The following is a 20,355-nucleotide window of genomic DNA, read 5'->3' as shown; positions in this document are numbered from 1 at the left end:
TCTTTCCTGCCTGGGGCACCGAGCATGCTGGAAAGGCTCTGGGGGAGAAGGGGTGCCAGAGCAATGCCAGGACTCAAGCTGAGAGTAGAGCAAAGCTGAAAGTGGCTCTAACAAGGCCCTGCACGCACACGCTCCATGTGCCTGACTCAGTGGATGGAGCCCTGCATGCAACACCACTAGCACCTGCCGCTCGTTAACGCCACCTGGGCCAAGGGCTCATTAACTCCACCTGGGCCAGGGGCAGTGGCAGTGGCAGTTGGGCACTGGGAGGCCCTGGGTAGAAACCTCAGACCATCTGAAGTCAGGCTGTGGGAGGCAGTTACCAACAAAGCCAGGTGAGCTGGGAACCAGGGCCTGGGAAAGGGATGTGGGGCCTGTTTCCAGCACAGGCAGCTGGGGTTAGTGCTCAGCAGTTTCCTGCACTGGTAAGTGGAGCAAGATGCTTCGTTCAGAAGAGCTGTAGAGGGACACAGTGGAAAAAAGAGCTGTTGAAATCTGATGTGACAAACTCCCTCTGAAACACTGGCTTGAGCCCAAATGTACAGAGCGCAGTGGGAGCCGTAATACCCTTTAAAAATGACCTCAAATGGTTTTCTAGATGCATTGGGAGCTTCCAGAGCCAGAGGGAAGTGCTGGCTCCTACCCCACTGGGAAGCTGAAACGCCTCAAATTGCCAAAATGAAAAAGTAAAAAGGTTGAAATGAGGAATTCAGTGACACGCCTCGATCCGGGTTGGATGACACGATGGAGTTGATGCAAAAGAGTATTTTGGAACTGGAATGCCTTCCCCCTCCCACCTCCCCTTGTCCCTGCATAGACATCACTCAGACCCTCCACCAAATCAAAGAAACATTTTGTTTTGGGCTAAGCCAGAACAAAACTATTTCTCTCTCTTTCTTGGAGCTGTTTTGCAATGTGCAGAGGACATGGGCTCTTTAAGAGGTGAGCAGCGAGTCCTGCTTTCCAGGGGAACGGGCTGCCCTGAGAGCAGCGGTCACGGCCGGCCTCGGCAAGGCTGCCTCTCCGAATCGGTGTCCAGATGCAGGTGTAATGAAGCTGACCTGGCAGCTCTTCCTGAAACCAGAGCTGTTTTCTTTTTCTTTCTTCCTCTTCTTTTTTCTATTTTTGTTTTACTTCCCTGGTATTTATCTGTGGTGCTAAACCTGTCATTGTACCTAATGGCCTGGATGAAGCCATTGGCCTCTGCATAAAAGGAAAATTAAAAACTGAGAGGCAATGAGCATTTTGAGAGACAAAATATAATGATGCGGAAAAGGGCATGAGGCATCTGAGTGCATCGCCCTGCCCCTCGCACCGCAGTGGAAGCTGCCTGGCCTGACAAACAACAGGCACGCGCAAGGATTTTATGGCCCGCAGCGGTAGCAAGGGGCTCTCACCTGGTGCGAGACAGACCTTTCCAGGGCAGCTTACAAACGAAAGAAGAGATGGAGAGGAAATGGGGGCAAGGAGGGTCAGGGAAGAAGTTGGCATCATACTCTACTGGCTGACTGGCTAGTGCCTGCCCCTGCCACTAGCTCCATGCCTTGCCAGCGTGCCCTGAAAAAGGGCAAAAGAAAAGGGAGCCAACATTTTCCCCAAAGTAACAGAAAGCCCCTTTAACCTGCAAGTTTATTATCAGTAGGAAAAGGACTCAAAGTAGACTTGGTCTCTGCACATTCAGTCTCTCTAATCAGAAGCAAGGCGCTGACTACATGAATGTTTTGCTTAAGGAGACGAGGTTTTTTGGGTATTTGTTTTGCTTAACGAATTCTGACTAACCTTGAACACTAAGATTTAACATACATTTGTGACCCCACGTTTTATCCATTCATATATCTTGTTTTGAAATATCACTCTGTGAGAGACAGTGAGCGTTTTGAGTTTTTAAAAACTTTATTATAGAAACATTAAACACAAATGGTGAAAGTGGAAAGGTATGTGGCCCTCCCAGGGGTTGTGCGGGGGGCAGAAAAGCAGTTTCCTGTGAGCTCTACCTTGATCAGATCAAAACTGATTTTCACTGCAGCACTCCACGGCACTTCTAGAGCTAGAATATGTCCCTGCCATACTCCGACTTTTCGGTGCTGGCTGTTTTCCTGCTAGCACTGTTCAAGGGGTCTTGCAAGAATTGCTCCTAAACAGACTGCAGCCCTGCAAAATTTCCATTTAGTAGGTGAAAATTCATGACCATCTGAAAACAGGAAGTTTAGGATCCCAGTCCTCCAAAAACCTTAGCTGTTTTTAGTGCTCCACCTGCCATATTTCCTATGCCAAAAGCTGCATTATTTTTTTTCATCAGTATAGAGATTTAAGCATGCAAAGATCAGGAAGTTCAATCTCCCTGATGCCCCCTTGAATGCAGTCTTTTGTTGTGCGGATTGCATGGAGGATCACAGAAGGCTGTGGAGGGGCAAACCCCACATGTAGGCTGTGGGGTGGGGAGGGAATGCCTTCGCTGCAGGTGTTGAGCCTGGGTGTTGGAGACTGCATGCGCTGTTGCTGGTGATAGAGAAAAGCTGGAAGGTGACCATGACTTGAGAGGCCACAAGGCTGGCTGAGGCCCTTTTTGAGCCCAGAGAAACTCAGGATTGGGAGATCACACAAGTAATTGAAAGCCACTGTGTGGGCACTCTGCATGAGCTGAGAGCTTGGGGCATCTTGAAGGCTCACACCCGTTGTATCACGTACCATTTCTCAGGCAATAACAGTGCAGTGAGTTAATGCTGGGGGGCATTTAGTGTTCATCACCCAAGAGTCCCAGGGAACATAATGTTTTCAATCAGCAATACAGGTATCATGAGTGGGGCAATATCACCTGCCCCACAATACCTAGTGACTGATATATATTGCTGCTAGCCCAGGCTACAGTAAATCTGCATTGGACTTAAATTGCTGTAACAAAACTGTGCAATCAACTGTATCAGGAACCTTTGGTAGATCAGTATGTTAAAGCTCTATAAATGTGGCTTATATCTAGTGAAGTCATAGCATCCCTCTCAGTGCATGCAACTACAAAGCTGTAGTTATGCTGAATGTGGTACTGAATCCAGAATGAACAGCAGTCACATAAATACCATATACATGTTCTCCATGTGCATGTATGTATGTGAGTAGTTCCTGCACGGGCCATGCTGTGGTTATATTTGGGTTTTGTGCAGGTGTTTGAGATTGCTTGGGCAGGAGGATTTACCTTATGCAATCAAGGAGGGGCATGTGCAGCTCTCCTGAACAATGCGATGGAGCATGTCTATAATTCATATATGAAACGTGGATAGAGGAGCAAGCTGCTGTATTGTATTGCCTATTATACCACCAGTGTAAGACCTGGAGGCTTCTCAGTATTGTTTCCTTTCTGAAATTTCATTATTTCCTGCCCCATAAATTACCTAAAATAATACTGGGGAATATTTTGACGGACTCTAATGTAGAGATTGAAGTCGAGTAATGTGTTATGAACTCATCATCATTGGCAGTCAGGCTGAATTGTTTATCAGGCGCATTTGTAATCCTGTGCTCATGACATTTTTTCATTACTGACTTGAGCTTTTTGAGAGAGTGCGAGCCCAGTGATTAATCATTATTATGGAGAAATTAGACGCATTGCACGCCACTCACTCTCCTGATGTCCCACAATCAGCTGAGAGTGATACAGACTGTGGGAGAAATTTTGGCTCCCTTGAAGCCAGTGGAGCAGACTCCTGTCTTCTGTGGATTGGGCATACACAGATCAATGGGTTAAGCTTGCTCGCCCCAAACTCCTGCTTGCTTAGATAGGAGAATAGTGTGAGCACAAAGCTGGATGTGCAGGGATATATGCTGGCTCTTCTCACCTAGTGGGATGCATTCACTTCCTCAGCTAAAGATTGTGCATGAGCTGAAAATATTTGGCATATTGCAGCCCCAGAACATGGCGTGAAGTATAAAAGCAGTCTCAAGGGATATCGGGAGTTGGGCCCAAATGTGCACAAGTGACTGCTAACCTCTGAGTGGCAGGGCCTGCAGTAGGGGATGACGGCAATTGGGGCAAATGGTAAGTCCCGTGAATGGATCTGGTAGGCGTATGAAATCGGATTGTCTGGGTCATTAAACAGAGAAGTTCCCCAAATTCTTCTGGCAAGTGGCTTGGCTCTGAGGCAATTAATCCAATGAGGTGGTCAAGGATCTAAGCTAAAATCACGCCCTTCCCAGCTAGGACAAGCGGTGAGTGAATGGCTTATGATTGGCAGGATTTGCAGTGAAAGGCGATGGGCCCCCTGGCCAGAGGCCTGCCATGGAAGCAATTAATCAAACAAGCTGGGCAAGGCTATGTGACGGCATCTGTCACAGATAGCACCGCACACGTACATGCAATTAATGACTGTGAGCAGAAGGGACAGTTGAATGCAAAGTCTACTAGAGAGCCCCTAATTCTGGCTGGTGACTTCCTGCCTTGGTCACAAAAGACACAGGGGATTTTTAATGCAGGAGTGTCTGGGCAGATCCATATACAATGACTTTTGTGCAAAACCCCCCACAAAAAACCTAGGAAATGATTTTTAGTGTCCTAGCATTCTTGAGGTCTTTGCAGCCTCTATACTCTCAATCACTCTCTTTCTCTCTCTGGTGCTTTCAAGTACTTGTAGCCCAAATTAAATTGAGAGAAACCTCAATGATTCAAAACTCACTAAATATGTATTGCACTCACAAATATTTATCCTATCGGGCTCCAAATAACACGATATACGAGAATCTGCACCTGGACACTCCCCCATTGACAGCAGATGTAATTTTACTGTGGTCCAAAATGCAACATATTTGTACAATCCAAATGAGTATTGATCTGAAACCAGTCTCCACCAAATTTATGCCAGGCAGCACATAGCACAGGAAACATGAATTTTGAAGAGTGATCTCAAGACCAAGAGGCTTCCATGATTGCAGCAATGAATTTCCTCTTTGCAGACCTACCTGACTCATTAGGTTGTTTTTCTGGGAAGTCTTTTCCCCTTGCGAGGCACTTGGCTTAAAACTGGCTGGTCTTTAAGGTGAAAAGTGCGAAGTGAAAAGTCACTGTAAAATGAAAAATAGTGTCTTCAAAAAGAAAACCAAGCAAAATAATTCAATTTCCTGAGGCATTTAAGTTTGTAAATATTAACAGTTACTCAAATTACAAAGTTCTCTTTTTGGCTTAGAAACCATACAAGAATGGTTTTAGCATGGACTTGTGGATACCCTGGGCCCAGCTGGCTTTTTTTGGCCCACAGACATTAGAGAGAAGCCATCCAAGCTGCCTGCCAAGCTGATTTGTTCCTCGTGGAGTTCATTTTTGCTCTGTCCAAGTGTCTCGACAGGACTCCAGGCTGCCTCCTGTCTCTAGGATCCAAGTCTTCCCCTCTTTCATATCAGTGCCAGTTTTGCTAGAAACTCCCTTAAAAGCAACAAGGCTGGACCTTGACCACTTTTTTCCACGTGACTTGAGCAGCAGCATTGCAAGGCGGCCCTGGCAAAGGAGGAGCTGTAGGGCAGAGGCTGTGTTTGATGGCAAGGGAGAATAGGAAGGCATGTAATGAGTTGCTTTCATATGGGCCTACAGAGAACATGGTAGTGCCCCCTCCGTCAGTCATTGCCTGGCAGGAGAGTCAGTGTGGCAATGGAGTATGGAAAAGAAAAGGGCCCAATGTTTAATTTTCAATATTGCATTGACCTTTTTGAGCTTTCTCAGAGTTTAGGGGATGTGTGTCAGGTTCACAGTTCTACATTTTTTGTTTGCAAACTTCTGTGGAAGTCACAGCCATTAATCTGGGGGAGAGGGACAGGGCAAGCTTCCAGCAGCTTCAAGTGCCAATTGCTATTGTTAATATTCCTCTGGATTACAGCAGTGTTTAAGTTCCCCTCTTGTGCTGGGCCATATGCATGAATGTGATAGCCCCTGCCCAGACAGCCTGCAGTCTAGAGCTCCATCACTGTGGCCTCCTTGCTCCTTTTCGCCACTTCTTGTCAAAGCAGACTGTCCCTAAATTCATCTCATGTAGCATAGACTACCTTCAGAGACCTCCTTTGTGTCCTCATGTAGAAAATGTCCACTTCTCCTCATCCTAACAGAGGTGGACTAGCGTACAACAAGCATAGCACCTTGGCCCTAGCATCAGGCAGTCTGTCTAATCCATCATCTGGCCAGTATCATTGGCAGCCATCACTCGCATCTGGGTGCCTTTGCAGGTCTAAGCCACTGATCCTGCTTTTACTTCTGTCCAGTGAATACGAGTCTGAAATACTGATTCTTCAGGTGACGAGATAATGGTCTGGCCTTTCATATACCTGCTCCCTGATACCCACTGAACCAGGGGTTTGAAACAATTGCACACATAATTCTGCCCTGTTTCTGATAACATTGGAAGTCTGTGCTTGCTTCTTTTCTTCTCCCTCTGATTCCCATGTTGGAGTCTTCCCCTGGCAGGCTTTGAGTGTTGGTTATACTCTGCAAGATCAGCTTTGCTGTTGTCCTCCTTGACCTCCTTGCCCTGGCATTTTCTATTTTACTTAAAAAAAATCACTTCTTGATTACAGTGAAATTTATGGCAATCCTGCATTCAGGGATTTGGTGCTGCGAAACAGAGAAAGTGAAACTGCACTTATTTGAGCTTTTGCTTTTTTGCCTTGTGCAAATATTGAAATTTCTCTCCCTGCATGGAGTCACTGAAAGAAAGATGGAGTCAGGCTGGGAGAATGTTTTGCTCAGGGAAATTTCCCCAGGTCTCAGTGTAGCAGCAGGGCTTCATCTGTGAGCTCTGCAGTGCTGTTTTTGTCTTTTCCCTCCAAACCCCCCATACCTTGCTGATTTGAGATGCCCAGGCTCTGTACTTTACCTCCATGAACAAAAGTTTCATGTGGCATTAGCTGCTTGCCTCCAGATGACATGGACAGAAAGGCAGACAACTTTCCTCTTCTACTCCAGACTGTCGTAGTGACTTCTGAACACGCACAAGAAAAAGCAAAGAGATACTGTGGTTTTAAATGACTAGCAACCTGGTTGACAAGCACTCTGGGAAAATGATCTTTTGTATATACATAATAGCTTGCTGTTCCAGAGAATCCCTTTTAGCTTAAATGAGTGGCACTTTTGTTCTCTTTACAGAAGTCCTTTCCCCCAGCAGGGAGAGCACAGGGAAAGGCAGAATGGTCCCCTACAGATGATGGTCTGATCAGTTAATTTCAACTGCGACTTAAAAGGGCTCTTTTCATGTGTGGGTGCCCTCAGGCTTGAACCACTCCCACAAGGCCAAGTGCCGTATCCTCTCTCATGCCCCTCGTGAACTGTAGCTAGGGAGAAAAAATGAACAGAAATCTGTTAACTCCCCCCCCCCCCCCCCCCTTAATATAACATAAGGATGACAGTAAGGGAAGCTCTGGAGAGAGAAAGGAAGATCACACAGCTTCTTCCTTGCAGAGCAGAAACAGCCCAAACTTAACACATTCGGAGTTGCAGAGCTGCTTCCTGGAGGCTGATTATCATTCCTGCCGAGCAATTTGCTCTAACTTTGAGATGTGAGATGAATGCACCAGCTGCATCAGTGTTTTGAATGGAACAACTACTGTCTTGCTATTGCTGTGGATGTCTGTCTTCTTTTCTTTTGTTCTTTTTAAAGTCTCTGTTTGCTTAGTTATAAGAAGCAAAGACTAATAACCCAGCTAACATGCAAACAGGCCAATCGCAGAACATGAGCTGACAGGTGAAAGAGTGACCCCGAGACTGAATTGTACGGCTGAAACGTGAGGTGCATGCCTACTAAGAGGTCTTGTTCAACAGAGGGTTAATTTCACGTGTGTGTGCACCCATGCACTCACATGGATGTGTGTGTGTGTAAGTCTTACGCAGACTTGGCCACTCCGCAGTGCTGGGTGCAGGACGAGGCTAAAATAGATCCGAACTGAGTGCCATCTCTTGATGTCTGTCATGGGCACGTGTGAGGGGGAAGGGGCAAAAGGGGATGTTCCTTTTACCTGCCCTCTGGAGAGAAAGCTGTTCATCCCCCCCTCAATATCAAAGGGCAGTAGAGGCCAGTGGTTGGTGACTCAAGCCATAGGAAGTTTCATAGTTTCATAGTTTCAGGGTCGGAAGGGACCTAATAGATCTTCTAGCCCGCCCCCCTGCCCGGGCGGGAGAACAACCCAAAAAAACAAAACAAAAAAAAAACAAAACAAACAAAAAAAAAAAAAACACAAAAAAAAACCAACAAAAAAAACCACTCACCCTAAAAACAAAAACGGGACTCAAATGAGTCCAGCCAGGTAAGTATCCAGCCTCTTCTTAAAGACCCCCAGGGTAGGGGCCAGCACCACCTCCCTTGGAAGTTGGTTCCAGCTCCTAGCCGCCCTAACTGTGAAGTAGTTTTTTCGGATGTCCAATCTGTACCTCCTCTCCATCAACTTGTGCCCATTACTCCTTGTTATGCCAGCAGGGGCTAGGGGAAACAGCGTCTCCCCCAAACCCTTCTGGTCCCCCCTAGTGAGTTTATAGACGGTCACCAGGTCCCCCCTCAGCCTTCTCTTGTGGAGGCTGAATAGGTTCAAGTCCCGCAGTCTCTCACTGTAGGGTCTGCCCTGTTGTCCCCGGATCATGCGGGTGGCCCTCCTCTGGACCCTCTCCATGTTGTCCACATCCCTCCTGAAATGGGGCGCACAGAACTGGACACAATACTCCAGCTGCGGCCTGACCAGCGTCGCATAGAGGGGGAGGATCACCTCCCTGGCTCTACTCGAGATGCACCTGTGGATGCACGTCAAGGTCCGGTTAGCCCTGCCAACCATGACCTCGCATTGTCGGCCCATGTTCACCTTGGAGTCAATAATGACTCCAAGAGCACAAGTTGCAGGTGGCTGATCATCAGGGGTCTATGCAGTGACACCCAAAGACGAAGGGTTTTTGAACCCGAAAGCTTGCTTAATAAATATTCTCCAGCTATTTGGGTTGGTCTAATAAAAGATATCAAAATCACCCAAGGAACCTTGTCTACCCAAAGGGTTGTGCACCCAAAGTGGTGTGTGTGGCTGCAGCCCCTGCCTGAGGGGGATGTGCAGGGCAGGAGGATAGAGGGTTGTGTGTACACCTGTTTGAGCTTCTCACTTTGGGACCAGGGCACAAACCAAGGGTCTGGAGAGTGCTCAGAGCAACACCCCAGCCTTCAGTGCCGAGCAGTCATTGAGGAGCTGCAAACCCGACCCTAAATGCCAGAGTTGCTGTTCACAGCGGGGTGTGGGGTTACTGTGGCCCAGCTGAGGGGCTTGCCCACAGGTTTAAGCTGGTGGGAGCTCTGGTTTATGCCAAGTGTTACTGACAGAGTAACCTTGATACAGGGCTGTGAAGGCTCAGGGGAGACCAAGTCATGAAACAGAAAACTCCAGTTCAGGTGAGTCCCTCACGGGCTTTGAAACACCTGGTTTTTCAGTTTGTTCAGAGTGTCTGATGAAGTATGCTGTTGCCTATGAAAGCTCATGCCTCTCTGAACGAGGTATTCTCCAAGATGCCCCCTGCCCTGACTTCAGACGAACACAGCTAACCACCTCTGGTGTTTGTGGTCTCCTTTGCGGGGTTTACTGAGACATGGTGCAAAACTACTTGAGGACCATGCCTGAATCCAGGAGCTGGTTTCATTTACCTCTAAACCGAAGGTGGTTTAATTCCAGTTGTGAAGCTCGGGGACAAAAGCCAAACCTGCAATCTGAGCTCAGCACAAGATGCACTAGAGTTGGCCCCTGCTTGACATTGAGGTAAGGATTTGTACTCATTTTTTTTAATGTACCTTGCTAAAAGCACAACTCTGCAAGCTTCAGAACAGGTGCTTTTGATTCATAAATCATGTCCCCTTAATTTGGAAACTGTATAATTTCACACAGGAATGTATTTCATAACAAACAATAATACTCTTTTTGGTGGTTTTCTTGTGCCCTGGTTTATTGGTTTAAAGCCAGTTATTAGTAACATATTTCTTGGGGAACAGCCACATTGCACAACACGCACACAGAGGTGTTGGATTTCAGTTTAGTGGGACTTTCTAAAATGACATATATTGTTGCTTTATTGCATATAGAGGCTCTTGGTTGAAAGGACACAAAGATACTTGATTGTAAAGCCATCATGTTATAAACATTAGTTAATGCTTCTGTCAATCAGCCCTCTCTGGTGTGCAATAGTTTCACATCAGAAGGCATTAATCTCACACTGGCTGATACAGAAATGCAGCACTGCTCTTCCATTAAATCAAAATGGTGCTCAGCCCTTCACAAAAATGCATTATGGCCATGGTAATAAGTGACTCCGCTCTCCTAGCAACATGCTGTACTGTTGACTTGTTGTGAAAGCGACTTTGACTTTTCATTAATGTACGTAAATCTTCAGCTTTCAGCATCAGAAAATGGAGCAGGTCACTTTAGCACCCATCAAGACCAATAAACTCTTGCCGTAGGGCACACACAAATGAGAGGAATCTATCTGTATTAAGTGGTTCCCCCCACACAATTGCGCTTTGGAAAGCCAATTCTATTCTCATGCATCCAGCTCACTGGGACATGGGGAAGTGAATTAATTAGTGGATTTGAATGCTCATATGGCAGATGGAGCAGGAACACTGGGTGCTTGCACTGGGTCAGATCCTCCGATGGAGGTAGGCATTGAATGCAGGTTTCCCACCTTTTGGCTGAGCCCTCTGTCCCTGAGCTATCATATAAAAGGTAGTGACATCCCCACCCTAATCGCTTTCTGGAAGGGATGACTGAGGGGTGGGAGGTGAGCACTGTGATAGATAACATTTGTAGGGTCTATGAAATCATCCCATTCTGGACAAGCCCGGTGCTAAGCATTATTTTTTTCCCCTAGAGGTGCAGGACAAGCAATCCCAGGCTTGTGCTGGTAACGGTGGGCGAAGCGTTGCAATGCCGAGCTGTAGCTTTTAGAGAATGCTTAGGAGAGCCGTCCCACACTGAATTCGGGCCTGGGACTAACCGTTCTGCAGAGCTCTGCCCTACAGCCTCTGCAACACAGCAACTCAGCACCCAGAAAATGTAGCTCCTTGCACCTGCCGAGACTGCATCCTTCGTCTGCTTGTCTTCTGAATCTTTTGCAGTCCTTTCTGCTGGCACCCTCTGACATGGTCTCATTAGCTCTCTGTGCAGTTACTTTTTGATCTCTTCTGTCTGTACTTTACTTCTGTATTGATGGACCCCAGTGACTGATTCACTTAACTGCTGCCTGTCAGATGTTGAGTTGGTGGTTCGAATTTGTCTGCTCTCAGACCCTTAGCCATTTCCCTGATGGTACCTTTTGGGTGTTCCTCGTAGGGTTCAGCCCGTTTCACTGTGTTTCATGCATCGTGCCTTGTCTCCAGCTGCAAGCTCCTTGGAGGAGCTGTTGTTCACACTGCACATGTGACTCTTCTCACTGGGGGGCTCTCACTAGCCTCTAGACAGTATTGTTATATTGATGAAAAATATTAAATTAGTCCTAGGTATCGGCCATTTGTCTGCCTGTGATCATTTTCTCCCGTGTGCCTTCAGGTCTGGTTTCACCCTCCTGGGCCTGGCTGGTTTTGCCCTTTACCTGTTGCCTGAAAATCATTGTTTATACATGGTCCCTCCTCTGTAGCATAACTTTATCTTGTCTACGCGTCAGGGCAGCATTTATTCAGGCAGCAGTACATATCACTTACTATCCTCCAGTGTCAATTGTCCCATTCTACCACTAATCACTCACCTTAGTTTGTGGCAAGAAGTCCAATTTCCTGTCTAACTAAAAATTGGACTATTGGTTATCGGTACTACACCGTCTCACCTCATATGCTAGCTTCATGTAGTGCTATATAAAAGCATTCTTGAAGTCCAAGTACATTGTGTTTTCAGCTTCACTCTTGACAGCTCCCCATTGTTGTCTTCACAAAAGATTCACTAAGCCTGACCTCCCTCTTAGAAATCCTCCCAGACAAACTCTGGCCATTCACCATGAAACTTGTCCAAGTATTCAGCTCTTCTGTTCCTTATCAGCTGGTCTAGAATCTTTGCCTGTAATACAGCCCTATATTTTTGCAATTCCTCTCTTCCTTCCTTCCTTCCTTCCTTCCTTTTTTTTTTTTAATGTGCTCAACCCATATTGAAAGATAATTACAATTTTCTAGGGGATGGAACAGATCAGTTCAGCTAACAATAGTGGTACCACGGTGCTTGGAGCCATCCAGTGCTGTAGATTTTTTTTTTTTTTCATGAGAGCAGTCTGTTTCAGGACAGATCTACCCTAAGTAGGGCTTTATTTAACCCATTGGGTAGCAGAGTCAGAAATCTCCCAAAACGCAGTGAGATTCTTGCTTTTGTTGATGCGTTTTATGTGAAAGGGGCCGCACATTATGGGCAACAGCAGAAACCCAATGGCATACAGGTGAGAGGTTTCTGGTAGCATTTCTTTAATTGCATTTGCTCGCATTGTACAGTTCTAGAGCGAAAACCATACAGTATTCATCCTGGTTTTTACCCCTTTGGTTAGCTGTTCTGATGCCATCTCCATTTCACCAGTTTGACATATTGCCTGGCTAGTGACCATGTTCTTTCCCTCATACCCAGCATTCACAAGCACAAAGAAATAATCGCTCCCCCTAACACTACTTGTTTTATTTATCACTAAACTCCACATCCGTGCTTTCTAAGGAACTACAACCCCCCTGAAGAGCGTGCCTACTCTTACGCAGCGCAGCATATATTGATTTTTTTAAAAAGAGATTATTGTTTATCTGTCTCAGTTACGCTTTCTGTTTTTGTCTGTGCTTGTTTGATAACTTTTCTCAAACTTAATTCCAGCTAGACATAGAATACCTATATGGGTATGGATCTCTTGCGTTAAGCCTCCTGTATACCCCTGTCTTTTTGGAGGTACCCAGGTTAGTCGTCATGTGCTGTGAATTTAGTTTACTTTTCGATATCCCTGTCTCCGGATGTTGCATTTCGGATCCTCCTCGGAATGGGTCACTGCAGGGGTCACTGGGACCAGTAGTCTTCTTAAATGCCAACTAAGTGTTAATGAATCTTCTTTGCCATTGCAGTATTGTTGGTATTCTCATCCTCCTGCTGCGTTCTCTTGCTGCTTGTCCGCGTAGAGATGATTTTATCACCTTATCTGCAGATGGAGCATGTTTGGCAGGAGCAGGATCCAGATGCAGAGCTCTGCAATGTTCCCAATAGCAGCATCTGGGCTTGGGGCTGGCTCCTTGCCTGGCTTCTCTGCACATTTCTTACAGCTGGCTGTGCCTTTGGGGTTATCTTGGGGAAGCTTGCTGCAGAGCTGGCTGGAAGGCCATCTCTTTCTCGCCACCTTTCCATCCACAGGAAATGCAGCCCTGCTCTTTCATGCAAGACTCAAGTTTTCAACATCCCATATGGAACATGAACAGGGTCCTGTCTGTAATGACAGGTACTCTGAGAATTTTCCCAGTCTCAAAGCCTGAAAGCTGCGTGTACAGTGACTGATATTTATTGCTAATTGCCAGGGTTGAGTTAGGTTTTGTGTTGCTGTAACTCTCTCGACTCTTAAGTCAATGGAGTTATGGCAGCAGAGGAAGTGGTCAAATATTCTGCCTTTCTTGTAGCGGTGGAGCACTTCAGGTTTTGGGCATGTTGCCTTGTGTCTATTTAACCTGAAAATATGGCCTTGTCCAGTTGAATGGTCTTGTCATTACTAGATGAAATTTAGCCCTGTCCACAGTCTCAGCCCTAGGTCTAATTTGATGGCTTTCAGTTCTCAGTCTTGTGCTGGTCTCTCTGGGAAGTGAAGAATTTCATCCCTGGTGAGAAAAGTGCTACGTACTTTACAGCCATGTTGGTCTAAGGACATAGGTGGACATGGATCTTTGGGTAAGCCTGATATCTTTTTTTGGATATTTTTCCAGCTCTTTTAGTTGGTCTAATAAAAGATATCAGATTTACCCAAAGAACCTTGTCTGCTTATGTGCTTTGCACACATTCTGGTGTGAGGAGGGGAAAAAAGCAGATACAAGTGGAGTAAGTGGGTTCACAGTACTTATATGAGCCTTCTGTAATATTAAATGTGTTAAACTAGACAGCAGAACTCTCTACCTTATGATAGATCCTTGATCATAATGCTTTTGAGATATTAAGTCTCTATAAGTAATTGGTTAGACTTTTTTTTTATTGTGATCTTTTGCTATTAATATTTTTCAGTGGCACAAATGCTTTCTCTTCTTTATAAAAGCATAAGCGATTATTTGGCCAAATCCCAACGGAGTGTGTACATTTTGAACCTGTTAGCTTCAAGATAACATACTTACCTGAAAAAATCGTTGTGTTCCGGTTTTTCAACTCATTGGCCATGTCCTGAGGAAGTGAAGGTTTACCAGTTCTATACCAGCGAGGGAACTGGACCAGAATGGTGGGTCTATAATGACCTTGGAACAACTCTGAGCACAGTAGAAACAATACTAGAGACAAGCCATGCACAATGATGCTAAGGCTTTGGAGAAGTTGTACAACTGGTATAAATCAGCATAGTTCTGTTGAAGTAGGTCTACACTGATTTACAATTGCTGAGAATCTTTATTTTTGGAGTGGAAGCGGGGGAATAGTTTTTGGTTCTATTAACCTAGCATGGTTAAAACTTCGATTTGTTGTAAAGAATCCACGAAGTCCTGTGGGGAAGCCAGAAAGGCAGAATTTCTGTTTATACAATGCAGAATCTGACCGCTTCTGTTTCCAATGAATGCCTTTGTCCACAGCCACTTGTTGCATATGGTGCATTTTATGTGCAACGAGTACGTTGTTCTGGGATAAACGTGCTCCATGTAAAGTAGCTGAAATCACTGGGCATCAAGCATAGAGCAATTTACCCAATAATCTTTACCTGGCTCATCTCTTGGTGTGTTTCAGTTTCTCTTTCTTGACTAGATTGCAACTAAAATCCAAAATATCTTGCTCTTAGAGAGCAAGCTGGATGAATTTTTACTTGACTTCACTCTTTGTGCTCTCATTCTCATCAGGAAGGTCTCTTTCTGTCTATGATGAATAGAAATATGCACGTGGTAAAGACCAGCTGAAATAAACCTTTGTGGGCATTTCTTTCTCTCTCATTATTTAAACTAGTCTTCTAGCTAAGAGGAGGGGAAGTGCTTGTTTAATCTCTGAGCTCATCTCTCCTGCAGAACAAAGTGCTTCTCTCAGAATATTTTAGTTCTGAGCCACAGGATCAGTCCTGTCCCCTGAGATGCTCCATCTTTGACATCACAGAGGGAAGTAATCTGTACAGTTGCTTGTAGCGCAGGTTTCCTGCAATCATCTTCTTTTGACAGCAAGGCTGTTGTCGGAGACTTTGCAGTCAGTGGGAATACATCTGTTCTTCTGTCTGTCTTTTAACATCAGAGATAGAAGACTCCTCTAAAGCAACTGTCTCTCAGGTGTCTAGGGCAGCCTGATGCTTGAAGTCAAAGGCATGAGATAGTGCCAGGAGTCATACCCTCCGAGTGCCCTCCGCCAGTCAAGTCAGGTTAGCAATAGCTGTATTACACACAGCAAGCATAGATTCGCCTCTTGGAGCTGCTTTCTATATTCTTCCATGGCTGGACCCCATCTCTGTCCAATACCTAGCACAGAACAGACCTTGCACTTGGAAAAGGCAGGGCATTTGCGCAGCATGTGGCAGTGGTAATGAGAAATGTGAGGGAGAGCAGGACTCTCTCCGTTTCAGAAAGCTTTTCTGTGTTAAATTCCCCTTAGGACAGAGCAAGGCAACAGGGCTCATTTTTTAATTTTAGACCTGTGTCAAGGAGCTGCACCCCCCTTCCCTCTCCCATTCACAGTTCGTCTCCCAGCGCTGGAAAGTGGATTGCCTTTTGGTTGGTAGGGATCGCCTATTAATTATGTTGACAGAACGTGCTGTTAGACCAGGTCCGGGGCTCCCTCACATATCTAAGCGGCAGACTGTGCCAGCGTTGCTCAAATACTTTCTTCTGCCCAGGTCTCTGTCCTGAATTATCAGACGTTCCTGCAGCCTGGGAAGCCGGCGAGCTTCGAGCAAGGCCCACGTTCCAGAGCAGCTGCTCGTTCTTCCTGCCCAGCGATGCCTCCCAGCGTTTGATCTTCTAGACCACTGCTCTGGGGCCCAGGCTGACCACGCAGCCACAAAGCCCAATGCTGTCATTTTTGGGAAATGGCAATTCTTCTGCTCTGAGCCTGAGATGCGAGTACAACAGCCTGCCCCTGCCAGTTCCCTTCCAACCCCAGGATCTGGCTGGGCTGGTGGCACTTGTGCATCCTCCCTTGGGGCACCAGTGACAAATGCTGGAGTGACCAACAACCAGAGTCCTTTGCCTAGCAGTTGGAGTAAAGCATTAGGGAAAAGGGGTTTTAAAACAAACAGCCCACAGGCATATTTGGTCTCATCTAATCTTACGCTTCACTACAGGCTGAGATGGCTTTTCCTCTTAAAAGCATAGAATAGAAACAACTCTCCTTTTTGAAAGCCATGTAAAGAGCTTTAGCTCTCAGAAACCATCTCTCTGCTCTTGGGAAAACTAGATTTCTTGACAGGTCCTGCCCTTTCTGTGTATCGTGGCCGGGTGGCTTAAAGTACAATGGTCTTGGTGCAGGACACGCATGTCAAGCCCTCCCTCTTCCCCCACCAGCTCAGACATTTCTTCCCAGCCAGCCTGCTTCTGTGATGCATAGCTCTTCTGTTTGCCTCCTGAGACCTTCTCTACCACTTGATCTCAGGAAATAAGTCTATTAACTGGCAGTGAATATAAACTATTATCCCTTAGTGGACAGGCAAAAAAGGGGCTGCAGCCCACATGTTCAGTAGGCTGTTCCGAAGTAATCAAACGGAAAGTACTACTTTAAAGGGTACTGTAACTTAATATAAAAAATCTTGTTTTTTATCTAACAAATGTGTAATTTCTTGGACTTTGCTGTCACTTTGTAACTGAGGTAAAAGCAAGTGTAAACAAACCACACTTAGCTGTTCACCTCGGGTCTTAAATTCCAGACAGTACGCAGCCATTAACAGACTGCGCCGCTTATTGCTGTCTAAATATTTTGTAACTCACTGTGCAGAAGCATTATAGCAAACTCTTTATTTTCAAACAACTTCACTTAACTCTCTGCTGGATTCATACTGAACAGTTTAATTTCATTTGCCAGATTCAGTCCTCTTAATGATCTTTTTTGATCCAGACGTGTAAAACATATTGTTACCGCATTAAATAGTGATTTTAATATGCTATCAGCATTCTTTCTTTTCACAGCAGTTCTAGGTCGCTGACCTACACTTAACCTAAGATTTCAAATGAACTCTTGGCTACCGCATGGAATTAACTACATGTTCTCGACCAGCAGCAGATAGTCTTGTATCTTTTCAGCTTTCTGGGATCTGTAGATCTGTTTTTTTCCTCCTAATTTTCTTAATATCTTTTTAATAATGTCTGCATTTACCCTTTTATAGGGTGCAGCAATGCATTTACAAGGAGCTCCTTCCTTTAATAACCATTGTGTTTTTAACTGCACTTCAAATAATAGAAATTCACTTTTCCAGCATCCCAAATGACGGGGACACTCTCCCATCAGCAATATAGTTTTTAAAATTACATTTAGCAAATAAAAGTGTGGTGAACTTTTAAATATAAATCAGACCCATCCCTAGGATTTTCTTTTAACTGCACACCTTCAAAGAAATTATATTTTTACTCCCAGCAAATTACCTAGGAGAAAAAATGACAAGAGTAATCTATTTTTTTCACAGCTGGTCGGTTGGCCAGAGTTTCTCATCAAGGAGTACATGCTGTTTGCTCCCCAGATGGACAGGCTGGATGAGTAACAAATCCACAGAGCCTGGGACACAAGGTAGAAATTATACTGCCTGTGCTTTTAATCTTGCACAGCTCTGCACACTGGTAATTGCAAGTGGCCCATTTCCAAATGAGGCTCTATTGGGACAATATCCTATATCTTGTCAGAATGAGTCCCATTAAATCCTCAGCTGGAATTAGACCAAAAACTTGTAATAATTACGGGAAACTTATTTAAAAAAAAAAAGTTGAAGCTGTACAACTGTGACAGTTAAACACTTAAGCAACATTAACTATAATTGGAAACTTCCCGTCTTCTGATTCGTCCTTGTCATCTTGGCTTGGCCACAGCAAGGCAAAAGGGGTTGGGGGAAAAGCACCCAACACCCTGAGCGTGACCATTGGTACGAACACGAGACGCACTGCCCTCTGCGAGAGCATCACTGGCTGCTTCACGGGAAACTGAGCTCCGATCCCCATGGGCTTGCATAAGAAACCCATCCCCTCCCCTGCCTTTGGTGCATTAGGGTCACATCTTGCTCGTTGTGCTTCCCTGCTGTTTTAAAGCGCGTGTGGTGCTATTCTGCTTCTGCCGGGGGAGGCTCCTTGTTTACCTGGTGACAGGTTCTGGGATTCAGCAGCATTTAGGTAGAGAAATGCATTAGAAAGACTACATTCCCAAGTGCTTCTCTATATTAGCATCAAGCCCTCCCCACTGCTCCTCCAAATAATTTCCTTTAGGAAGCCATGGCTTTTTTTTAAATTCTAGCTGCTTTAAAACCTGCGTTTTTCCCCTTTACTGTGTTGCTTTGACGCAGTTATCAGAGCAAGAACCTCTCAAAGGTGCATTAAAATGTTAGTGGGCATATTTAAAAGTGATATGTCTAATTTCTAAATAGAGCCTCTGGGCAAAATTCTTCTCAGTTACACTGCTGTAATCCCACTGACTCCCGAATCATTATACTTTTAAACTAAGCATGTAAACATCAGACTTCTAAATCATTAGCATAGGACTTTGAGGGCTGCTGATGGGAATACCATGGTAACCTGGAGCCCTCCGTCTCCCTCAGTAATTTTAATAAGAACTGCCGTGCTTGGAACAGCAGTGGCCCAGCTATTCCAGAAAGCCGTTTCCCTCTATGGGCTTGACTGGATGGTGCAAAATCTTTTAGTGAAGTATGACGCACCTATTCCCTGGGAAGAGGCTCTTTTTTTTTTTTTACCCCGCTACCTGTTGATAACATTTGGGCACCTTTATACTCTACCCAGGTTTTGAGCATTTTGCAGCAAACAAAGAAAGCAGGTATAAAGAATGAAGAAGAGAAGACCTGGCCTCCAGTTTATACAACAGCCAGTGTCATGCAGACGTATGGCCTGTTAATATTTTAAACCAAGTGCCCCCCAGTGCTCACAGTTTTTATTGCAGAGAACCACAGCTACTCGTCTGGTACCTGCAGGGCAGGATCTTGGCTAGGATGAAGTGATTCCCACTAACTTCAGCAAGGCCCAGCTTTGACTTCCGACACAAATCCTGAGAAGCATGCAGGTCATTGGGAAGTGATGCAGGAGGAGAGTAGCCCTGTGTATTGTTTAGCAGCAAACTAATTGGGATGTTTTAGGGGTGGATCCGCATGGAAACCAGAGTACCGTCTCGAAGGAGCAGCAGGGGTTTGGGAATGGAGCTCTCCCTCTCAGGGAAGGGGCGGGTAGGAAATCATCCATAACAACCTTTTGAGCTGCTGTTCTTACGAGGCCTTGTCCTTGAATTCGAGGCATGTAGAACGCAAGGCTAGAGACTAGCAGAAAAAATACTGTGATTAGCAGTGTGTGCAGATGCACTGCAACACCCTTGCACTCTCCAAGGTCCGTTGTGCAGCCTTACTGTGGTGTGATAGTGACTTTTCCTAAAATGACCCTCCAAGGTAACTCTTATCCAGAGGAGATCTTGCTAACATCTGTGTAGGTTAGGAATACCTTCATTGGAGCAAGTGGAAAGGAGAACTGGGCCTAAAATACCCTTTTCACTGCTTCACTTTGATAGGGTTGTGGGGTGTTACCTGGAGACGATAATGGGATCCTACCTGTACGATGGGTTCCTGCTGCTAGCCATTCACAACTTACAACTCCATCAACATTAACGTTTGAGTTAAAAAAAAAAAAAAAAAAAAAAAAAAAAATTAAAACCCAAATAAAATGCACAGGGCGGTAGTGCTGACAAGCTACCTCTGCCTCTGTGAAGGGCACTTAAATTAGGCACTTGGAGGGGAAAGGGGTTGACGTGACAATCTCTGAGGATTTCCGATCTTTTGAATGCTTTCAACGTCATTTCCTTCCAGTGTGGTGGGTTGGGGTTGTACTAATTCACCGACCATCTCTTCCAACTGCTTTTCATGGTAACGTGTCCTCTGTGCATAGCACCACAGGGCTGTATACGCTGGGGGGAGAAGTAGTGGTGTTCAACATCTCCATTTCCTGTGCAGTGACTGGAATCCTCCTGGCCCAGAAACGTGTGCAGGCTCTGCGGCTTCCCTCGGCCCACTTGGGACGTGCA

General features: G+C 45.5%; 1 long non-coding RNA gene across 1 annotated transcript in view; it reads left to right on the top strand.

The window, feature by feature from the left end:
• Nucleotides 1-263: 263 nt before the first annotated feature.
• The window catches only part of LOC102379662, a 46,484-nt gene continuing 26,392 nt past the window's right edge, over nt 264-20,355 (top strand). The window contains exon 1 of the long non-coding RNA XR_323336.3: nt 264-335. This is a non-coding gene — a long non-coding RNA (uncharacterized LOC102379662). The remainder of the gene's footprint in view (nt 336-20,355) is intronic.

This window comes from Alligator sinensis, unplaced genomic scaffold (assembly GCF_000455745.1).
Source record: "Alligator sinensis unplaced genomic scaffold, ASM45574v1 scaffold469_1, whole genome shotgun sequence".
Taxonomy (NCBI): Eukaryota; Metazoa; Chordata; order Crocodylia; family Alligatoridae; genus Alligator; species Alligator sinensis.
Note: the sequence above shows the minus strand (reverse complement) of the source record. Positions and strands in the feature narration are given on the sequence as shown.